This window comes from Leucopleurus acutus (genome assembly GCF_964270905.1).
Source record: "Leucopleurus acutus genome assembly, chromosome: 3".
Lineage (NCBI taxonomy): Eukaryota > Metazoa > Chordata > Mammalia > Artiodactyla > Delphinidae > Leucopleurus > Leucopleurus acutus.
The window spans coordinates 105,767,836-105,790,794 of NC_139145.1; positions in this window are offsets into that span (position 1 = coordinate 105,767,836).

The following is a 22,959-nucleotide window of genomic DNA, read 5'->3' on the forward strand; positions in this document are numbered from 1 at the left end:
TCCCTTGAATTATCTGGATGATTGCATCAATTCTTCACTTTGCTTTATACGAGTATATAGACATAGCAATTGTGTGTCTTTAGAAATTGCCACTTTAAAAACATGCAAATACAGAACACATTCATTTACGACACTGCTACTTTATAGGCTTAATACACCACTGGACTTATTTGTTAATGAAATTGGAATCTTAAAAAAGGGGAGGGGTTAAATATATTTTCCTAAGTAATTATTTCTAAAGCAACTTACAGTGATATTTAGATGGGACATACAATTATATATGCATCATGCAAACTAGGTTTCTCCAACCTTTTCTGGCATACTAATGCCCCAGTCTCCTTCATTATTATTTCTATTAGCAGTCTACTTCCGCAGTAGGCCCTGATAATTGTACGGAGAGTATTCACGATGGTGTGTTACAAATACAGTACTGAGAAACATTTAATTGTGAAAGTTTGACCCTCCACCTGAAAGTATATGCTTGAGAAAAAGGAATTCTGAATCCAGTTGGTTAGAATGGGGAGGATCATTTTCAATCAAGCCAATTTTTAATGACTTTATTGTTAATACACTTAAAAACATGGCTGATATAATGACTTGAACTCACCCGGTTATTTCGTCCTTTCTAGTGACTGCATAAGAAATAGATATTAATTGCCCTGCCATTTAAAGTTCTTGATACAATTCACATTTACTCACTTTAAACTCAAGATGTCTCTCAATTAAATTCTGGGCTCTTTATATCTTCAGTGTAATTAGTATTGTACAATATTCATGACAAACATAAGGAACAAGGAAGAGAATTCCTACTTGGTAATCATGGTAAATATGAAATTGTCAAGCTAGTTCTAATTAGTCACTGAGATAAAGATAATATACAAGTCTCTAAGAGGTACAACAAAACTTAGAACAAAATTCAGATATGTCACAATTAGATTATTGTTTCAAATGCCTATGCTTAATGAAGTTGGTGAACCCTGTTTGCCAAATAATTCTGTCAGGCAAGCAGTCATAGTTTAAAAGTAATTAAGCAATTCAGCCTCATCTTAAAATGGCACATGCAAAGGTCCATGTTTTGTTGGTTTGGAAATGTGTAAGATGCTTGATAAAAAGCATTCTCTAAGAAAATTCAGTGTATTATACTTTTTAAACTTCAACAGGTAGAGAATCATTTTTAAACTTGCCTTTAAAAAACATTCTAGTAAAGCATTTGATTGTTTAACATTTTTATTATTCAAGTTCTTACCATTTCACACTACTCCCTAGAGAGGGGCCAAGAAAATATTTAAAATACTATAGAAATATAAAGGATAAGATATTTGTCACTCTCGTTTAAATTGATGTATGCCGCTGTCCTATAAACGTCACATCGGATAACCCTGAAAAATTACCATGAATCTCCATAATTACGCATATTCATGATGCTGTTTTGCATAGTGCTAACAGCAGACTGCATGTGGGGTGGGACGTGAAGGGGGGTAGGAGTGATGTGATGGATTAAAATTATTACCAGTATCATGGAAATAGACATAGCAACAGTTCCATTTTGTTAGGTCTTAGAAAACAAAAGCATATCATAAAATTGTATAGTAATTAAATAACTCGAAATTTTTCTCCTACATATTTCACAATAAAAAGTTAACACCGACAGACTGACTAGAAACATCATTGTTACTTGAAATGTGCTTATATTTGTCATAGATTCCTAGGTATAGGACTATGTCAACTGAAAGGAGACGGTGCTTGTTAACTTTTTTTGAGGCGGGGGAGTGGAGAAGGTGAGGTGATGGAGAATTTTCAAGCCTTCGAAGTAGTACACAGGTTTCTTACTTGGTTCAAAAGCTCTTGATGAGCTGAGTGCAAATCATGTAGGTACATTTCTTCTGATAAATATGAGAACAGAATCATATTTAGTAAACTGTTAAAAGGCTCTAAGAGATAGAAAAGTTGTCTGGTGTCTATCTCAATAGTTTTTTTGTGCTGAGGCAGAGAGCAGAGTTCATCAGGGACTCTAGAAGTAATTATCGACGGAGTTTGGGTAATACAAATGCTTGGGTAAACAGCGATTGTTCTTTCCACAAGATTGCGAGTAGAAACAACAATACTGGTATTGTCCTCCACTTCTCATTAAGGGGACTCGGGGAGGGAGTGCTGCACTGCGAGGCGGATGGGAAACTGACAGGCAAACTGTGCTCGGAACGACTCTCTTCTGATCCCACTACCACAAACTCTGGCTTTTGGCATCAGGAGTGCCAGCTGCATCAGGAGAAGCCAAGCCTGTCATACCATCTTCACATCAAATCTTCAGGATACAAGAGCTAGAGCATAGTTAGAGCTTAATGAAGAAACAAATACAAAAGGGAAGATTAGGCCTTGTTAACACTTGCATTCATTTGTTCTTATAGAAACTGCATTGGATGGGTTGTTTTATAGAACTCATTCTTTTTTTCTCTTAAGCAGAAAAGTTACATTGAGGATGCTTTTTTTTTTTTTATTGTAAATACATAGGAAAAAAAAAATCTTTCAGTTCCCCTGTAACTATCAGGTAACAAATTGTTTTGTCAAAAATGCCATTGAAACAGTGATGTCCATGACAACTGTCAAAATTGGTAAATAAATACTTTTCATTTTTTAATATTAATCTTATTATACTTCTTGCCACATCAAGCATTTCCTTGCATACTTAAGTGGTACCATTGCATTCTTTTGAAAAATTGGGATGTGAAACTTTATCTATTGTTATTAGATAACAAACAGTCTCCTTTCTGGGGTGAAAAATTTATGTTTCATGGCACCACATTGCTTTTATCTTCAAATTAATTGCATTTGAGAAAAAGGAATCATAGTTTTAAAGTTCACTATAAACTAGCCAGAAAGTTTGACAGCAGAATGCTGCAATTATTTTTTATTGTTGTAAGCAATCAGTCAGCTGTACAAAGGTGTGTTGTGTACAGCTGCAACGTAAAACCTATTTTTGTTTATGCTATCTGTCAACCACTTAATATGGCTAAGGTGCCTTCTAAATGATATTATTCCAAAGGAAACAGGAATGCTTTAAGGAAATAATGTACTTTCTATTCTATGCTTTGTGTGTAGGGCCTACCCAAGAAAGGCTCATAATGTATGTGTGGTTCTTAAACTTTAGATACATGTTGAAAGAAAATGGGCAATTTGTTGTAGACTTTGAAGAGGGGAATATGTAATACCTGTATCAGGACTAGAGATATTTGATTTTTACAAATTCTCGGATATTTTAGATGCAAACTAAATGAGGAGACCCTTCATGTGCTTTGCCTTGCTTATGATGGGAAACATAGGAATATGGACAGCTAGGTATCCTTTCAGAAAGTAACTTTCTGTAGACATATGAAAAGGCAATATTCAAACACAGTGCAGCCTAATTACTAAAAAAATTATTTTTATGAGAAAGGCATTTAAAATTACATCCTATATTTTCAGTGTGGTGGGAATGGATCCCCTTTATTCTGTTAGTGTCAGGAAATATCACCAATGTAGTGTTTTGTGCTGAGTTCCAGCTTTTACTGTTTGTGGTTATTATATTATGTTTGACATGGTTTTTGTCCATGGTATCTAAAATAGCCAAACAAAAGTGGACCTTGAAATACTCAAAAATATCTCCTATTTCCTAGTGATCATACTTCTCAGTACTTTGAACTGTAGATGTCACCTTTTTAAGGTGACTGCATCTCAAAATGTGAGGTTATGTTGTAGGGAGCTGACCTCGTTACAGACACTTCTCAGAGAATTCGTTACAATGAATTAATTGATTAATCTTTTAAATGGCACTTGGTATTTATAAGTGGCAATTCTCATATGCTTTCAGACCAAGAGCAGTTAAATAATGAATATTGCTATTTTTATTTGTTAATTTTATTAGCAGTCTCCTCAGTGGTTTATAATTAAACATGACAGGTGGATTTGCATGATGTCTCTAAATGTGCTTAGCTACTCAATAGTATTAATGTAACTTTTTGTGATAACAAGTAAAATGAGACTACATTTTTCTCTCTGATCAATAGAACTCCTTTTTAGGATTTTATTAATATTTCAGCATTAATGTGACTATACTTTATATTCATCTCTAAAACTGTCCAACCGATTTTATGAATCCGTTACGTATCAACAGGACTTGCAACTAGAGAATGTACAAGAGAATCTTTACCTCTGGAATTCATTTCATCTTAAGTAAAACATTATAAAATATGTATGTGTTTATTTGGATTACTTTAAGACAACAGTATAACAGAATAGAGTAAAATAGCTCATGTTACCTAAAGCAAAATTTAACAAAACTATTTATGTTTATTGTACCATAATCATCACGTGTACATATTACATATATTTAAATATTTTACTGACAAAATGAATGCAAGAAAGTTTTCTGTTTGAATATGTATGAAGCTGGACTGAAGTTGTAGAGTTTAGGTGAGAGTAGGTAGGGCTGTGAGTATTAATATTACATGTATTTGATTGACGGTGATCTGGCTGCATTTTAGATCACAAAACATTATTTAAAGAAGTTGATATTTTTATAAAGATTAATGTTAATTTGCACAGGTTTATAACTTAGTTGAACAAAAATAAAAGAAGAAATTATACTTTTATTTAGATCAGGAAGTATATACCATGAATTTAATTAAACTTTCCTTTAAAATGAGTTTTACGTTGTTTTCCACACAACGTGAAGAATCAACTTTTCTCTTTAATGTGTTGAAAAATTTGTTTGGTAAGAATAGAATAATTCAAATGTAGCTAAAGAAATTAAGTATATAGAAATATTGAATATTTGGGCACTGGATAAGCTGCTTTTGAGTTGTTCTCTTTTTTGAAAGATGTCATCCCTGATCAGAGCTCTAATGAGAATGAACTTACGTCGGTGCTCTCACCTGCCCCTTAACCACTAGCGGTGTGGCGGCAGAGGGGGTATGTATAGCAATAAAATCGTGGCTGGGCCTAGTAGCAACCGATTTCTGCTATAGCATCCTAACCTCAAGCTTGCTAAAATTAGAGGCACAATCCCATTAAAAATTCCTCGTGGTTGCCACCCCTGTTACAGAGAAGAAAAGCACAGTTTTCTTGGAGGAGAACTGACTAAAGGGGTAGGAGCCGGGGAGTTGTTATGTAGTCAGAGTTCTTTTAACCTGAGCTCATACTTGTATGTACTGGATAAGTGTATCTGTTCACTCTCTTTTCCACAGGCTTCTATCTCTAGGAACTTAAGAAAATCCATTCATCCAAATTGTAGTTTGCCTAATATTTCCACTCAGGATGGACGCTGCTTGGCTTGAGTGAATCAGGTGGTCATTTTGGCATGTAGGAATTTACCTGTAAGAGGGCTGGCTTTGGAGTGAGGAGATCTGGATTATTAGAATTGCACCTTGTCCTTATTTGGAGCATTGTCTTAGCTTCAGGAACTTCTTCCTTACACGGTGACTCTAAAGATTACATAAAATATCATCTGACAAAATAGCTACTACTATATCTGGAACATAAAAGATGTCCCAGAATACTGGTTGAATTAAAATTTGAATGTGTAGATACAGTCCAGGATAAATTCAGAGCTGAGTGGTTTTTTAAGAATGGTTGTTTTATCTTGAGCAATGCATGGGGTGGTGGCGGGGGAGGGGTGCCCTCAGAGCCCCTTCATCATCCGGGAAAAGCGATGAGGCCCCGCGTGGGGCTGTTGCTTGAGTCTCAGGTCAGAGTTGCACATTTAACCAAACCATGTGAAACTTTTGAGTGTTTTCTCATAGCTACAACTCAGGCAAAAATCAAAACACTAGATGCTTAGAAGCAAACAAAAAGAACGAAAGTTCACACAGAAATCCAATGTTTTTTTCTTTTTTTTAAACACAGAACCTAATGTATGATAGATTAAATAAACATTTGCTGAATGAATACACAAATAAAGGTGTATTTTAAATATGATACCACTAAATTTGAAAATAAGTAATTCCAAGTTCACCCCCAATTCCATCCTTTTTTTCTTTTGAGAATAAAAAGTTCAAGAGACTTTAAGAGAATGAAGGGCACTCTAAAATGATCCATCATTATGTTCACATATGTTGAAGAAGAACCTACTTGACATACACCTTTATGGAGTGTAGCTTTAAGTATAAGAATAAGCCCATATTAATACATGTTTCTTGTACAATTTTTTAAGCACAAATTCTAGCATAGTTACTACATATTTATTCATGGAATAGTCTATCATTCCTTCATAGTACAAGCATCTATTTAGAATATTTTCCTAAATAACATAGTCAGATGTTTACCAAACATGACCTTTAACTGTCTTATGAAGAAGGATATATTTTCAGACATCCACGTAAATTTGGTTTCAGTCAAGATTGCCAATGTATGTAGGCCAACAAAATGAGTGCCTCGGCTGCAGACATTGTGTTGACCTGTTAATCTGAATTTCATTTCTGACTACTTTTGTATTTAGACTTAAATTCTATAACCTATATATGCATTGGGGATTAATTATCATTTGAGAATTATCATCCTACTTAAAAATAACTGTAACAGCAAAAACAGGTGTTCATTTCAACCATCAACTTTTTTTCAAGATTTGGAGCTTGCCTTCTTGAGAGTTCTTCCGTACAGCAGAGTGAAGAGGCAACTTAAAAGTGATACCAGTAGGAGTTTGCAGAGATGTCACTTCATAATGGAAGGTGGCATCTGTGGAATTCCTTTATTCTCTGGCATTCATAAAAATTATACCTCATCTGTATAAATTTTAAGTGCCAATATAAATATAAAAACTTTCTAAATGATATTTTCCAAGTGCATATAAATCACATAAATCTCAATGATTCAAAATAAAACCGGGTGATACTAATACTTTCTTTCTGGTAAAAAACATATATTGATTGGGAAAAATTATAAAAATACAGTCATCTCAAACTCAAAATAAGTAAATGAAGCAGATCAATTTTGTACAGCTGCCAATGTATTAGCCCATTTATAAGTGATAATAGTAATATAAAAACGTGTGCATTGAATGTTCAGCTTTGCAAGCGCATTCATAAAGATTAGAAAGGGAATTATCTTTTTTCTAAATACATAAAATTACATACATTAAAATTAAATACATTAAATACATAAAATTTAATGCAAAAAAAATTTTCCTGTTTCACTATTTGTTTTCCTCATTGTACTTTGAAGTTAAGGCCCAAAAGGACCTCTCTATACACTGAATTTAATTTTGCCCATTTTTTATCCCTGGAAAATTGATGATGATTTGAAGCCGTTATTTGAATATTTGTCTTAAAAGTATTCACTGGTTATTTATTTATTTTTGGTGGCTTGATAACATAATGAATATTTTAACCAAAATAATGAAATCAAGATGATGTATTTACCTTTTTCTTCTATAGTATTGTATGATCTGATAAAGTACACTTATAGAAATTATCCTACTAAATAAATAAATAATAAACTTCATGCCCAAGTGTTTTCTGGATAGCAGACATTTCTCAGAGTAGCATGTTTACTTTAAGATATTTTCTGGTTATTTTTAAGACATGTGACTTCACCTTTTTAGGAACTTACTGAAAAATCTTTGCCAACATTGAGCTTTGTCAAGTAAAAGGCATAGGTTTATTCTTCAAGGGTTTCCTTTTCCCACTGTATGTGGTAAAGGACTTATAAGGACAAATTTAATCAGGCAGTTCACTATTTATAGTATATAAATACTTGAGATAAGCACAGAGAAACAAGAGGACAGTTGTGTCCCAATTTTATTTACTTCAAACAATATTGTATCACACAAGTTTTTACTGATGATTAGGACTCAAAGATGTGCTAGTTAAATGAAGCGTGTGTGGCATACCTCACTCATATCAATCCCCAACAAACTTCTAATAACAAATTTGCATTTACAAATCTTCATAATTATAAAGTTAATAATTTTCTTTATATTGTTCATTTTTAGCAAATGTTACATTTGCTTTAGAATGAGTTGTAATCAGCTTATAGTGCTATCACATTAATAACATATTTTAATACCAAAAAATATTATCTATCTTTCCTACAATATTAGAATGCCAATTTTCAGAATTACTGCTCTCTGCTGCATACACACGCTTATGTGTTTCTCACCAATCAAAATCTTCTCTTTTTTCTATATCTCTCTTTCTCTCTCTCCCTTTTCTTCCTCTATTTCCTGCGGTCTTGCCCCCTCTCCATCCAGTTCCCTTCTTCCCTGCCCTCAGTTCTCCACTGCAGAGAACAGTGAACGTACTAGGAACAGTCAGTTATGGTTGGGCTTCTAACCTAGCTCAACTCCAGCATTAGCAAAGGGATTCAGTTTCTTGAATTCATTAATAGTATTTTGCCACAAAAGGCTTTGTAGTTCTCTCCTGAATATTGAGCCTAGCTTAATAACATTCCATTTATGTTAAAGACACATTTAATCTGTTAATGTGACCTTTAGAAGTATTCTCTTGTTTTTCATTAAAGAAACACTGCCTTACAAATATTAATTATTTCTTGATGCCATATTTTAATTAACTAATCATGTGCTATTTGCAGCAATAACAAATGTAGCAATGTATGTGCAGTAATGCTGTGTAATGCAAGATCGATATCAAAGAATCCATTGCTGCAGAAAAGACATGTTTTGAGTATCTTCTCTGGATGAGTCTGCTTATATGAAACATTCAGTCTAGAATGATGCTTTGTTTTGCTTTGTGTTTTGTATTTTTAAATGCCAATGCAAGACTGATTAAAATGCTGAACATATTGTTAGCCCCATCACTAATAAGTGAACGTTCACTGATGCATATTAGCAGGGTCTAGCAATGTGGTGAAATTGTCACTTAAGTGCTTGGAATCTGAACACAGAAAATGACAGGCAATGCCGAAGGTCCGGCTCCAGTGCATGTCTTTACTGTAGCTGGAGTCACTGGAATGGTGAAACCAGTTTAGGTTCAAGGTCGCTGCTGACATTCAGCTGTCATGGCTTCATTGTCTGCAGGCCTTCTCTCCATTGACACATTCAAGAGTACTTTATAGCAACCACAAAGAGCCAGTCAATTGATACCATTACACTTCATGCACACACAAACCACAAGCCTGTTCAGGACTGTTGATACAGTCTAACATTTATTCATTAAGGGATCTATTGAAAATGCAACTTGCCCAGCCCCACTCTTAACAACATAGACTTACTTGTTTAGTCCAAACATTTAGCTACGTCTTTTTCAAGTTTTGCACAGCATTCTCTAATTGAGGTAACATTATCTGCATTTTAATGCTACACCATTTATGTCCAATGAAAGATTACCTGAAGAACCCTGCCATTACCACACTACTTTAAATACGGGCAGTCGTATAGAAAAAATATACACAAAAGATGTAAGCAGGGGGAAAAGGGAGATATTTATTTGTTCTGGGAGTGCCACGGAAATCCAATTGCTCAGAAATGAAATAAGAGTCTGAAGTGAAAGGAGGGAAAACCTAAGCTTGGGTCAGGGAAGAGGCAGTGATTAGCTCCATTGTTAGAAGCTCTTTGAGCTTCATTGGTTGTAAAGAAAAACCCACTAATGAATCTATTGAAGCTTGCCAGAACTTTGTGTGGAAGACAACTTAAGTTATGGTGCTTATCTAAAAAATGGTAGTAAAGCATGTGGATATATAAAACAGCACATATGTCTCTTGATTAACAGCTTGCCCATAAAAACAAAAAAATTGTTTAAAGATTGTATGTTGCACAGCTAGCCTACTCAACATGTGTATGTTTAATTCCATATTCACAGGTCTTAAAAATAATCACATCAATGTTGAGATGTAAGAAAATATATCCTATTGAATATTCAAAAGACAGGGAAATAGGCAGAAATATAATGTAGCTAATTTCTTCTTGGTTTTCTACCAATATTTGTAAAGAAAGATTCGTTTAAAAGTCAAGTTCGAAGGCTGATTCATGCTTTGCATATTTTAAAAAGGCAAAAACCACTTCATTAAGGAATGTGATCAACTGACATAAAAATAATAGACTTTGGAAAAAAGGACCAATATGTCCACGTACTGCATTTAGAAAAACTGTTTATCGTGCTTCCATCATATGTGGCATTTCCAACATAAAATTGAGTCCTTTTTGCTATTCGATATAACGTTTAATTACACGTGCCTATTTAACTCTACAGTATACTTGCACGGTTTAAAATAAGGCTGTCATTAATATAAGGATTCAATTAGGCAGCAGTATAGGAGAAAAAAATAACTGTGGCCAGTCACTTGGTCAAGATCATTGCTAGTACCTGGAAAACTTGTATAAGTAGAAATAGAACATAATCGTCTGAAAGTTTTGCCTTAAGTTTTGCCTAAGTGTTATATTGGTGAAGCAGAGTTCAAACCCTGAATAAAGAGAGATCCTCTCCCTTACCCACGTTCCCCATCATCAAACTCATCTATGGTTTCATGACTATTTCACAGGAATGAAGTTTGTTATTTGGGAGGTATGATTCTCCTCCTCTGAAGGAGTTGTTTTATAAATAAATGAGTGTTAAGTCAATGAATTCACTCATTTTTTTTCATGAGCACTAAAGCATTATTCCTCCAAAGCATACTATTTTGTTACAACAGGAATAACCACTAAGCAAGTTGTTTCTTATAATGCCAAAGCCCTCTTTACTTTTGGCATCTCAGATTTCTCACTAAGGCTCTGGAGGCTTTTTGTGGAGATTACCTTGTGGGTATCATGACATTGTCTCTTTAAACCCATGTCTACATAAGGGAAGATACCATTGCCATGGTCTTAGCACCCTTTCTTCAGGTCTTTATTAATTTGCTTCAGTGTTCAAACTAGTGTAAGCAAAGGCTAAATACAACCAAATAAAAACTAGTTATGTGGGTGTAGTTTTTCTCAAGTCCAAACCATCAGAAATCCATTATAAATTTTGTTACCAAGAATGTCTCTCTTTCTCTTAAGACTTTATTTCACAATTTTGACTTCTTATTGACCAACAGAAGAATTTGAGGATGAGAATTGCAAGAGCTATATCAAAAAATTGAGCAGGGGCTTCCCTGGTGGTGCAGTGGTTGAGAGTCCGCCTGCCGATGCAGGGGACACGGGTTCGTGCCCCGGTCCGGGAAGATCTCACATGCCGCAGAGTGGCTGGGCCTGTGAGACATGGCCGCTGAGCCTGCGCGTCCGGAGCCTGTGCGCCGCAACGGGAGAGGCCACAACAGTGAGAGGCCCGCGTACAGCAAAAAAAAAAAAAAAAAAAATTTGAGGCGGTAAAGGGAATCAGTATTTTTAAAATACTACATTCCAGACATTGTATTGGGCACTTTACCTTTGTTGGTTAGTCTCCACAACTTTGGGATTATTATTATTTCATTTTATGAATGGGAAGAAAGAAGCTCCAGGATTTTTAGAAACTTACCTGAGGCTACAAAGCAAGTAAGTGGTAAAGCTGCAATTTAAACTCACGATTATATTCTCATGAAGCTTATGCTGTCTTGGATACCTATTTTAGCCAAAGGACTTTGGTAAAATTTAGCTAACGTTGCTGATGCCATTTTTGGTGAATACTGCCTTCTCTCTCTCATTCTCTTTTATATTGCCTCACTGCAAATTCACTCACTATAAAGAGCTTTTCATTTTGCCTTTCTTTCTCTTCCCTTCTTTCCTTCAATCCAAGAGAACACTGAAGATCGACCATCTTCCATATCAGACATCTTCCATATCAGCTTAACAGAAGCAATTTCACTGAGAAGTGAAGATGATCTATCTGCACACAACTGTTTCTATTGGGTTACCTTTTCTCAAATAAAGTATATGGATATAAGTCTGTCAGTCTGAAATTCTGGGTCTGTAAATATTACATAAAATCATTATGGCATATTATAATCCTTCAAGCTTCCCTCCAAAACTATCTTCTATTTTTTTTTATTAATTTAACAATATTTTCTTGGAAATTTCTTCTGAGATGAGGAAACAAACTTTTATAGTAAGTTACTCTGTATTTCCAGATTTCAGATGAGGAGATGTAAATTAAGTTTTTTAGCCTATACTATGGTATACTTTTGTACATTGTGTTCCTGTGTATGCGTGTGTGCGTGTGTGTGTGTGTGTGTGTGTGTGTGTGTGTGTGTGTGTGTGTGTAAACTTCCAGGCATACCCTTCCCTCTAACCAACTTCTGTTCTCACTACTTTTGGATGGGGGATTTAAAAATATGCTTATGACATGTTTCTACAAGAAAAAAAAAGACTGTTTAAATGCAAAATTATCACTTAAATATCTTGGTCAATTTTTGGAGTATTCACTCATTTGAATGGCAAAGAAATTATCCCATTTGAAAATTAGAAAAGGTGTAGTGCTTTTGTCATAAACTCATTTACTTTCTCTCATAAATCAATTTTTCTTTGTCCAGCTCCATTTCCAAAAACCATTCTAAATGAGCACTTCAAAAAAATACATAACTAAAAATGACACCAAATAATATTCAAACATTAGCAGAAGGAGAGGGATGACCAGAGCAAACAACTGACTTTCCTTCTCAAACTTCGCTGAAATGAAATATATATTTTTATTTTAATGATGTAACTTGGTCAAAACCATTTTGAAATTATATTAAATGATATGTTAGAAAAACAATTATTTTCCAGAAACTCCATGTAAAATTTTAATTTTTACTGTTCTCTGCTAGTACACAGTTAAAGCAAACATTATGTGGCACAGTTTCTATTTGTATTTCACCTTTTTGGCAAAAAGAAATTTTTTTTAAGTGTTACAATAGCTTACAGAAAAATACTGAGCTCTTTTAAGAAAGTGAAATATGCTTTTAAGATATGCTTTCAGTTAATTTCTAATCTAGAAGGAGGCTTATTTGATGGTGGTACCCTATAATTAGTGAGATCAGTAATCAAGACAACTGTGATTTATTTTACTGGGATTGCTCAGAGACTGAAGACATCTGGCCTAGACGACTCTGATGGTAAAATTCAAACTGCACCTAAATTTGCTTTGTTATATGATTCTCTTCAGAGGGACAAGAGGAGGTTATATTCTCTGCAGGAGGACAGTTCTGCAGTGTCAAAATCAAATAATATTTGTTTTCGGCAGTAGAATGTATCATATGTCTCAGGACAGTAAGCACTTGGGTGGACATCAGTGAATACTAAACACTAATTGATCTGATACGTCCATATGCACACACACAAATACACATGGTGGCCGGTAATGGCTGAGAATTACATTTTGCTTCTATTAAAAGATCTGTCACTTTCAGGTCAGAGTGGGATTTTGGAGGGTGATCTCCCACAATAGAAAAACTATGCTGACAACACTGGTGTTTTAGGGTTGTTTGTTGTTTGGCTTGTTGATGATGCTTAGCCAAGGAGACACTTCCTTTCAGATTCTGTCTTCCAAACCCCAGGGCTCTGTTCTGGGCAGTTCAGCCTAATGGAATTAAGCCTGACACGTTTCAACTCTATTTCTCTATAAGATAAACATAAAACAATGGTTTAGATTTCTCATGAAACTCTTGAAGCATGTGGGAGTCCAGCTTTCCCTGTTCTTTACACATCTGTAAATAAAGTGCATAAAGGAGGAGCACAACAGGATAAATCAACATAAATTTGAAATCCACTGCAGCACATTAAATGGCGCAGTCTCAGTCAAAGAGAGGCTGACCCCGCGGCTTCGTGCGGTTTGAAGCTAATTGTTTTCGTCAGGATGGGAACGTCTGGAAGTCCATGGCTGTATCCCACCAGTAAGGCTCCAGTAACTGAGCCGGCCCACAGAGAATGGACCCACTTTGTAGCGACACAGCGGGCTCAGACACCACCTATTCTGCTCTCCAAACTGTCATGCATAACAACTTTATTGTGCTAAATTGAACTTGAAAGCAACCAAAGGCTATGAGAAGGAGAGGCTATGAGAAAAGCGTGCTGTCAGCGCTGGCAAAGGCTGACCTGGAAAGTAGGCTCAGAGACAGGGGAATAAAAGACCAGGCCCCATGAACACAGCATATTGTTTCATTTTAAAGTATGATTCCCATACCAGAGAAAGTAGCAAATGTGATGTAAATTTATTTAAATAGATTCCACCGCTTAAAAGTTTGCCAGCCGCTCTTATCCAACTTTCCCAGCTCTCTGATTCGTTACTTACAGTGGGAATATAATGACATATAGTCATCATTGTAACAGCTTCTTTGCAGGGGCACAATGATGATTAATAGCCAGCAGCAAATTTTCACATGGGCTCTGAAGCACTATGGCATTAAGCAGCCAAACAGTCCCAAATCCCCCTTTTCTGTTCCGCTGAAAAGTCCCCTCCTTGTACCTTGCAGATAGGAACAAAGCCTATCTTAATTCCAATCAGCTTTTCCTCATTCAAAGGGACCTTCTCTTCTTCATAATTGATTCATGTGCAGTTTTTTAGTGTTTCACTGAGCTGAAGCCACTTTGCTCCTTTTCTCTCTTCTACCCCAACACCCACACCTCTCTTTTTTGGAGGGGGAAAGAGTGGGAAACATTTCAACAACAACAACAGTAAAAAAAAAAAAGGTGTGTTTTTTCTTCCCCAAATAGTTGCTACATAGATTTCTCAATTAGCAATCATTTCTGCTTTACATTTAAAGGGTTTAAGACAAAAATTAACTCCTGGATTCCTCCATCATTGGAAATGGTTTTGGTTATAAAAGGTAGGAGCTCACGGAAGTAACTCTGGCGGGAGCCCCCCAAGGATGCCCTGTCTAGTTGGGGGAGTCTGGGTGGCGGGTGTTCCCATGAGAGACTCACAGCTGGAACGAGGACAGAGTCTCTTGCTCTGGACAGATTCTATTTTCTCCTCTGTGCTGGTAGCCATCAAAAAAGGAGCAAGGGGCCAAAATGGAAGGCAGCAAATGAAACCCTCCTAACCCACTCTATCCTTAAGTATCATTTTACCCCGTAGCAACTGCACATTATAATTATTAGCAGAAGCTTCTGTGCTATTTGTACAAGTGCTCTCTCCCATCTACACTTTCCACCTCCTGTGATAACGACAAAAATGACATCAACCAGTGTTGTCTTGGAAGGGGATTTCCACATGCAAACTCATTTGTGTTTCTATGACAATATAATGGCCATAAAGTGCAGTTTTAGTAGCTATACTTTGCATATTTGTTTATGTTTCTTACAATCCTGCCCTCATTATTATATATGACCGTATGCCTCTGTTTGCTCAGGACACACCTCATGTATGTCTATTTTCTGACATAATTATTAAAAGTGCTCTCTTTCACTCTCAGTTTGATTTGAGAAATTTGCAAAACCCATATCTTTTTGCTATTAAAACTGCCCCAGATGACTTCTGCAAACCAAAAGGGTGGGTTGTCTCTTACCCAGGTGGCTGTGGACTGCTTTACCCTATTGCAGTTTTGGAGAAAGATTCTGACTTGGAAACCCTGCTGCCAATGTAGCAGCACTGACTTTTGTCTCTCCCACTTTTAAGAGGTCAGCTGACCTTTACAGCTTCTTTGATATGTGGCAGAAAGGAGGTCATATGCTGAAATGAAAGGCACATTGCAAACCAGATTCTAAGTGTGACAGTCTCCTTTGGCTGGGTCACTGTTCTCACTGTGAACCAGGGCAACACACTTCACTGGTCAGATAAAAATACTATGCCATGTTTTCGATAATGACCTTTCTCTTTCTTTGGTGCCTTCAAATGGTTAAATGATGAACATGTCAACGTGATAGAAGGAATTCTTCATCATCTTCACTCTAGTGCTTACATCTTCTGATAAAAAAGGAACATGTGAAAGTGGCATCACATATCTACATTGTATTTTTTTAAACAAAAATCTCATACAGGTGAGTGTATTCTAGTCTTTGGGTTATAGAACCAAAGTGTTTCAGGGAGTGTAACAAATCCGTATGGCAATGTCCTTAAAGGCTGGATTTTGCATTTGGATTTCAGAGTTAACTGAGAGGTGTATCATATCACCTGTAGGCAGAGAAGTCCCTACTGACAGGGCCACTGGGGAGGTTTATATGTGTTGTTTATTCCTGAAAGAACATGGAATAAGTGGACTCCTGATATGCTAGTTTCAGAATCACTTTAGCAAAATCATAAAATTTCCCACTTTCCATCAAACCATAACCCATATTCAAATACTGGAAGAACATTCATGTAAGAATTATGGCTCTAAGTTCCTTTACAGTAGCATAGTCCCTTAGTGAAACCATCATTCCTAGCCAAATGGGAGCTTTCCAATCTTTATTAGTGTGTGTTATCCCCTTTTTAGGTAATTCTTTCAGAAATGAAATGAGCAGAATAATGAATGATATTTTGTGATGTACTCTTATGCCCTTATTTTCTTGTAATGTTACTACTGTGAAGAAATATAAGTAAGACTTTGATAAGAACCATCGACTGTGTTAGATTATGGTGATGGGTCTGGCTTTGAAACTCCCACATACATGAAGAATTCTGCTTTTTGCAGGCTAAGACAGGATTTTTAAATGAAATGACCTTTAGGACTCTCAGATAAGTTGCTTCTTCAACCCTGAGGTTCTTGGATGAATTGCTAGGGACAAACAGAAGGGTGGACCAAGGATACTATGCTCATCTTGTTTACTGGCACCATTTGAGGAACTGAAGAAGGTTAGGGTGCCTCTTTAAGACTTTAGTTTGAGATTATAATGCTGCCCCTTGCTTTGCTGTAGTATATTCTCCTCACCCAGTCCACAACTCTGTATCATCTTCAGAATTCCATAAAGCACTTTTCTTACAGTAGAAAAAGATTTTCGTGCAAACCATGTCAACTGAGGACCACTGTCATTACACAGGAAGAGCTTACTCCTTTCCTACCCAGGCGTAATTTTTCCTGGATACCTAAGATATTTACTTTATGTACATACCCTATCCTAACTCTAACCCCAAGCCAGCTAAACAAATATGTCATACCCAGGATGATTATATTTTATTACATGGTGTGTACATTTAGAAGTATAAGATCTCTTAATTGATTTCTATCCTGTTCCTTGATATACTCAATCTTTTCAGGTCTTTACTCTGCTTTCCCAAATTTTTCTTACGTCTTTTTACTGGCTAACAAAACTGTTTTCTTTTGCAGGTATCATGCAAAACTTGGCTCAGAGAAGGTGAGCATATTCCCAGGAGATGAGTCATAGTTTAAATCTTTCATCATAATTCTATTCTCCTTTGCCAGGGATTGGATTAGAGATGGTCATGTGACTCATCACACTAAGGTATATCATAATCAAATTGCTCAAAACCAGTGATAAAATAATCTTAAAAAACATATTGAACAGAGGAGAAAAGGTAAGGATAACAGTAGATTTCTCTTTGGAAACAATACAAGTGAGAAGACAGTACTCTTTACTCTTTGCAAAACCAAAAAAAAAAAAAAAAATCTGTCAACCTAAAATTCCATACCCAGAAAAAATAACTTTCAAAGATAAAGATGTTGCAGACAAACAAAATGACCCCCACACCAGCACTACAAGATAATGCTAAAGAGATTCCTTAAGGAAGAAAGTGAGACCACATGCAAATAAAACACCAGAAATAGCTATTTCATGAATAATTTTTTTCTTATTTAGTTCTCTTAAAGATATTGACTTGACTATTGTCTTTTATATGTTATATAAGGAACTCTCAAAACTCAACAGTAAAAAAGAAAAATCCAATTCAAAATGTGCAAAATATATAGCCATTTTATTGAAGAAGATATACAGATGGCAAATGGGCACATGAAAAGAAGTTTAACATCATTAGGGAAATGCAAATTAAAACTGCAGTGAGCACATCTATCAGAATGGCTAAAAGTAAAAAATGGTGATAGCATAAAATGCTGGTGAGAATACAGAGAAACTAGATTATTCATACACTGCTGGTGGGAATGTAAAGTTGTACAGTCACTCTGGAATATCTGATGATGTTAAACTTCTTTTCACTTCTTTTCACTCTGGAGTATTTTCCAGAGTGCTATACTATTGTATGGCAATTTTAAAAAAACTAAGCATACACTTACCATACAACCCAGCAATCACACTCCTGGGCATTTATCCCAGAGAAATGAAAATGCACATCCATGCCAAAACCTGTACACAAATGTTCGTAGCAGCTTTGTTTGTAGTAGCCCCAAGTTGGAAACAACACAAATATCTCTAACATCTGAAGGACTAAAACTGTGGAATATCCATACGAAGGAACAACTATTCATATGCACAACAACATTATTGTGAACTGTTGAGATGCACAGCAACATGAATGAATCTCAGAATAATATGCTGAGGAAAAGAAGCCAAACAAAGAGCACATCTTGTAGGATTCAATTTATATAAAATCCAGAATATGCAAACTAATCATTAGTGCCAGAAAGCAGGCAGGATGTAATTGCCTGGGATTCGGGGAGAACATAAGGGAGGGTTATTACCAAAGGGTATGAGGAAACTTTTAGGAGTGATGGGCAAGTTCATTACTTTGGTTATGGTGATTGTGTCATGGGTTTATACATTTTTCAAGACATCAGATAGTTCACATCAGTTTATTGCATGTCAGTTATTTTTTACGTTGAATCAGTAAAACATTAGAGGTGGAGTCTATTTCCCTCCCCTTTGAGACTGCTTAACTAAGTGAACATGGCAGCTTTGAAGCTGTGTGTCTCTGAGATTAGGTAAGGAAAATCCATGCAGCCTCTCCCAGTTTATTTTAGGACACTCACTGACATACCTACTGAGCCACCATGTAAGATGTATCGCTACTCTGAATCCCCTCTGCTGGGAAGACTTTGCATTGAGACCACATGGAGAGGTCCCAAGACTACAAGCAGATAGAGACCTGCTCAGCCAGCCTCCATCTGACAAGCTGTCTGAACTCCAGCCATCATCTGATTCCATCTTCATGAGCGAGATCCCCAGCCAGAACCACCCAGTTGAACGCTGAGAGATAAAATAAGAGTGTTGTTGCTCTCCACCGTTAAGTTTGGGGATGATTTGTTACACAGCAATAAATGACTGGAATGCTGCCTGGTCCAGGGTGTCTGTGGTCATAGTATAACTTCCTTTCTTTTCAGGAAAGACTGTTTTGTGTTAACAAATGACTAAATGTGATTTGTGTTTTTTATGACTTTCCGTATAAAGAAATTTGTAAATCAGAAAAAATTATTTATCATGTATGTCCTAACTTCTGGTTTAGAAAAAACAGAGAAAGCCTATCTATGGATTAAGAGACTCACTGGCTTCAGTCAGAAACCTTCAGATTTAGCTAAAATCCATCAATCAATCAATCAGTCAATAAATTACCGAATGTTGGATATTGTGGAGGATACAAAAGATATCTGGCCTGCCATGTCCTCCAAGGGTTATCATCCGGATGGTGAAACAAGGCCTTTTTGCAGTGGAATGTCTTCATCGAGGAGGAAGAATTTGAGCTATAAATGATAGATTATGAATATCAAAGTTGTTTGAACGATTTTGGATAACTTCATTTTGTCTCAAAGGAAAATTTGTTGTACATGATTATGCTGTTAATTTTGAACATCAGAAAACACAACTTGAGGACTTTTACTAAAATTGCTAATCAGGCAATTTTCCTTCCACAATTTATCCACTTCCTTCAAGTCGGGATTATTCCTGGGTGTATATTTTTCAAACGCGTTATCTGCTTTAATTTGAAATAATCTTAGCAATGGGACAGTTGTAATCCAGCTAATGTGAGGATGAACAGAGGTGCTGCTTAATGCATTCATGTTGAGAGGTAATGGATTTGATATAAATAGTAGCTAATAGCATTAACCTGTATTAGGTCTAGAAAATGATTTCCAGTGGTTTTGCATTCAGAGTTTATATAGTAGAAATGCATCTCACTCCATAGCCATTGCAGGAAGCAAGGGCCAGGAACGGAAGTGAGGGCCCCAAAACTTATGGCTGGGTGGCCACGTGAAGTAAGTAAATTCTCCACTTTGAAACCTGTTACATGCTATGTAATACATTTTAAAAGTTGGGCCTAGTAAGCTGGGTGTTCCAGTGGTGTGCTGGACCCAGTCTATACTGGCTCACGTGGGCCAAATGTCATCATCTCTTCCAAGTCTGCATACACTGGCATCACATTGGAAGCCTGAAACCAGCCAGGGTGGGAGTATTTACACCACAGAAATGGGAATTGCTGCAAGTCAGGCCTACCCCTACCCCTGCTCCTCCCACCCTAAAACAGATTGTTATTAGTACAACCCTAGTTAACTTTCAAGTTTTGGGATACAAATCAATTTCAGTAGGTTTTGTTGAGTTGGGACTGGTTCGAAAGGTGATGGACCATACTGTAGATGAGGCCAGTGCCAAAAGAGAGAGGTTAAGAATAAGTACCTGGGAAGGAAAAGAAGCAAGTAATCAGTTTTCAAGATAGTATTTAATCACACATGAATACACACACACACACACACACACACACACACACACACATATATACACACTTCTCTTTGCCAGCTTCTGCCAATCCTTGTGGGATGTTAGGGTGATTTCCTGACTTCTCCAAGAGCGGACAGAGGGGAATAATGGTCAGTGAGGTAGTGAGAGTTCTCACCACCACCAGCTCCGGAGGGCAGCTGAAAGCTTCTGAATGGGAAGCATTGTGCAGATGAGAGAGGTTTGGCCATCAAGATCCCAAAAGTCTGTCTTGGGAGGTTCTAACACCAGGAAAAGTTCCAGGGAGTTTGGTGTGAAGATAGAACAACTAAGTGATAAACACTGAAGCTAAGAGCTAAAGAATATAGAAGAACATTCACTGTAACTAGGGGCCAGTACATTTTTAATATTTTTGTTTTGTTTAATATCCCTTTAAAATATGTGCATATTAATAAAAATCAATACTTACATATGTCACTGTTTTAGGAAGAAAAGCTATTTTTTAATAGAGAAAACTGCAGAAAAAAATTTACCCTGAATCCTCACATCACTGTGTGTGTGGTAGGCCGTGATTGGAGAAGAAATATCCACCAGCTGATGAGGGTTCTAATACTTCTTACTAGAAAATAATTGCCTCAGGAGTAAACCCAGACGTACATGTGTAGAGAGAATTTAAGGTGGCGTGCTTATAAAATTCAGTGTTGCAGTTTCAGAAAAAAATACGTTGCTGGAGAATTAGATTGAAAGAAAATGAAGGATTTGGGAGTACTGTTGCTGTATCTTTCTCTAGGACAATGATAAATTTTAGAAGCAGGTTTGAATCATGATCAGAGAGAAGCACCTGCAATAATCACCATGTTTGCATTTTTAAATGTAAAATACAATGATACCAGATGTATTGCTCTCCAAATCCCTTTAATTGATTCCCCATCAACTATTTTCTCTGTTCCAGGGTCCTAGTTGAATAAACATATCTGTTGCACTGTTGAAATCCATTCAGCTCGACTCTTTAAATAAGAACTATATCAGAGGATTACAAATCTTGACCATGAAAGTATATACAGTGCAGTAACGTGTGTACAAGAGTGAGTATGTGATTTGCAAACCTTTAGAAATAGTTTTCCAGTTTACAGGCCCAGCAGACAGCATTCGTCCTCCATATCTCCTGCATATTTCCAAGTGGAGCTTCTCTGGGCTGTTGCCTCCTGATATATTCTACTTCCCTACACCTTTGCGCTATTTCCTCCTCTCATTGGCATTTATAACTCCCAGGTTTGTATCATTTATGGATTTCATTCATGTGCCATTTACCTTTTTTCCAAATAATTCATTTATGGATTTCATTCATGTGCCATTTACCTTTTTTCCATATAATTAAGCCCAAAATTACATTAGAGCTTGCTCAAGCATCTTGCCACTTGGATAAATTATACATCATGGCTTCTCCAGTCAGTCACCATCTAGCATTTGCAACATTCTGCAAGTCGCTTAGCTCCATTAGTTGTCTTCCCTGGCAGCCCTCGGGAGAACGAGATTTACCTGGAGAATTACAATAAGAAAAACGTGCAGCAGTTGATTTTGGTTTTAACATTTCAACTTGAATGTTCTTCCAGTGTCTCTTTTATGGAAAAGAATATTATTATCTTCTTAGCATATACTGGTCAACACTACTATTTTAGAAATCAGAAAGATGGAAAATACTTTCACTAATATTTGGCTAAGGCTTACTGTACAGAAAGAAATATGGAAATCATTTTCTTACATATTGCACCTTGATGGACTGACTGTTCAAGTTTTAAGATTCAGGTAGATAACAGTTCTATTAGTTATGTGTAAGTTATCTTTTTTCCTTATTTGGAACTTGCCTAAATCGGGGTACATATGGAGTATTTGTTCGCTGCTATATCCCCGTTACCTGACATAGTAGGCACTTCATAAATATTTGTTGAGTGAATATCAATAAAATTATTGACTAACAAATTTAATACATTTACCACCCTCTGAGGATAAAAATTGGAATCCAAGTTTCATGAATATAGAAGCCCTGTCTATATTGTCACTTGATGTCTCCTACTTAGCATAGTGCCTTGGCAATATAGCGTATACTCAATAAATGAGTCTTGTACAATATTCCAGTAGAAATCACCCAGGTAAAACATGCCTGTCAATCTTAGTGGGAGTTCCCTAGCAGTCTGCATTGTTAGTTATCTGAATCACTGTCCTTGTTTCTCCAAATATTCCCGGGAACTCAACATTTAAAGAAGGTGGCTGCAATACTTGGCACACCTTCAAGTCCAGAGTACCTAAGCTTGAAACCATAATTTCATAAGTGCGAAGTCTCTTAATTAATCTTTTTAAATTAGTTATTTTCTTATTATAAAGTAATACATATTATAAAAATAAATTATCTCCTATAATAGAAACCTTACAAATCAGTTATAAATAAAAAAAAAGAAAAATCACTCATATTTTCACCACTCAAAATAGCTACTGTTAAAATTTTGGTCCTTTCCAGTTATATGTGTGATGTACATGTTTATAGATATTATCACTATATTACATATGAT